At 46.5% G+C, this 2,065-nt stretch overlaps 1 protein-coding gene across 3 annotated transcripts in view; it reads right to left on the bottom strand.

The window, feature by feature from the left end:
* Nucleotides 1–1,995: 1,995 nt before the first annotated feature.
* GAB1 (GRB2 associated binding protein 1) overlaps nucleotides 1,996–2,065 on the bottom strand; it is a 153,395-nt gene continuing 153,325 nt past the window's right edge. For all 3 annotated transcript variants that reach the window (XM_019522139.1, XM_019522138.1, XM_019522140.1), the window contains one exon: nucleotides 1,996–2,030. The gene's annotated coding sequence lies outside the window, so the exon portion shown is untranslated. The remainder of the gene's footprint in view (nucleotides 2,031–2,065) is intronic.

The raw sequence follows: 2,065 nt of genomic DNA, 5'->3' as shown, positions 1-2,065 counted from the left end.
CTCCCTCCTACACTGTGGGGGTCTCCATCTGCCCCCACTTCAAGCCCAGGTAGAAAGGAGACTGAAAGAAACTTACCTGCCAGCTGAGCCAGCTGTGAACCTGGCTGCGCAGGGTAGGAGTGTGCACGCCCCTCCCCCCCCACTGAAACAGCCTGCGGCCAGGCTGCCATGGGGCCCTACCTGCTGCCCTGTGTTTGGGTGGCCTAAGCCCAGTTAGCCCCCCCCCACCTCCTTCCACTGCCTATGTCCTCCAGCTCTGGCTCTGGCCTAGGACACAGAGCACATGGTATTCTGGTCCTGCCTGACCATGCAACAGCGGTGATGGTGGCAGCAACTGCAGTTGCAGCTTTGACTCCAACCTGGGGCCAGGGTCAGGGCTCAAGGAGGACCAAACCCAGAGCTGGGATAGAAGGTAAATGATGGTAAGGTGTGTGGGGGAGGGGGTGGGGAGGAAGACATGGTGTGGGGGGGACAAGTGCTAAAGGGCAAGGTGCAGGTTTGGGCGCAGGAACTGTGGAGGGGGGGAGACAGGGCATACAATCACTGGTGGGGGGCAGGCACCAGAGCAGGCAAGTGTTGGGGGGGCAGGCAGCAGTGGGTGGACAGGAGGCAGTAAGCAAGGGGCAGAGGTCAGGCCACTTGATCCCCATGCTGCCTGCTCCTTACCACCTGCCCTCCCTGCTGCTGCTTGCCCTGCTGCAGTGGTGGAGGGGACAAATCTAAGATCATCCTCTAAAAATTAGGTTCTATACATGGAAAAATAAAATAAATTAATACATTTTCCATATATAGAACTGACTTATTGATTGCCTTAAATTATCTTCCTGAATTTAGGTTAATACAGTAATTTGTTTCCATTCTCAATGATGTCTGATAAGCACCAGCCATTATTCAGGAAAAACTTGAGGTGCAATTCCAGTTCAAAAAGGAGGAACTCTACTGAAGCCAGTGGAGGGATGCTTGTATAAAGACTGGCACAGGAGGAAAAAAAGCTCACCAGCCCTGCTGCAATAGTACCATTGAAACTTTTGGAATTAATATGCCAAAATGAGACTATTCTTTTACTGACTACCAAATGCTGTACTTAAGGATCTTTCAGTTGTAGTATCAGTAAACGAAAATTTGCTAACATTGAATAAGAATTATAAATAAGAATGCTTCAATTCTTCAAATTATTTTCTATTTGATGTAACTGCTTCTATTTCTATAAAGACATGCTAGTTTAGTAATAAGGGCTGCCTCTACATGTGCAATTAATGTGATGCAATAAACTCTTGGGGCGTATTGCACTGGAGTTTATTGCTGCTGGGTGCTGCATTTACACGTGTGCCCAGGACCACAGCACATTGAGCCAGGCTGGAGCAGCCCCAGCTGGCAGTGGACCCGGTAGGGATCAGCCTGTCACTCTGGGGCTGCTCCAACCCAGGTCAATGTACTGCAGAAAGGCTGGCTGTGACATGATGATGCTCCAGTGTTGGGCTAAGCAGCAAATACCTCCCACACTGAAGCACCCTTGTGCCCTAGCCAGTCCCATCGGTGTTTACGTATGCATTGCTGCACACTAAATGATGCTACTGTAGGATAGTACTTGTGTTGACAAGTACTAACCTACGGCATCATTTATTAGTTTACTGCCGCCTAAAAGAGCCAAATGTGTAGATGCTGAGACTTTACTGTGGAGCTAATTAGGCAACTCGACAGTAAACATCTTATGTAGATGTACCCAAACAGTCCAATCTTATTTTGAATACACTACACTGCAGCACTCCCATTCAATTCAAAATGAGAAAGATTTGGCCTAACTTTTGCTGTTCAGAGCTGTTTCTCTGCAATTCACTTTTGAAAACATTTTGGACTCAGATGTTTATAAGAGCTGTGTACTGTACCCACAATCTGGCCGTTTCACAGAAGAAAACTGTATTTTATAATTTATGCACATTGCCATATATTTTTTATATTTATGGTTCTGTGGCTTCACTGGACAGAGTATACACATTGAAACTGAGCAATTTGATTTATTTAAAATTCACCTCAAAATGCATTGTGTTTAGTTTTTTTTAAAAAA

This window comes from Gavialis gangeticus, unplaced genomic scaffold (assembly GCF_001723915.1).
Source record: "Gavialis gangeticus isolate Ggan-Ray unplaced genomic scaffold, GavGan_comp1, whole genome shotgun sequence".
In the NCBI taxonomy this organism is placed as follows: Eukaryota; Metazoa; Chordata; order Crocodylia; family Gavialidae; genus Gavialis; species Gavialis gangeticus.
This window is presented reverse-complemented; position numbering and strand designations above follow the sequence as displayed.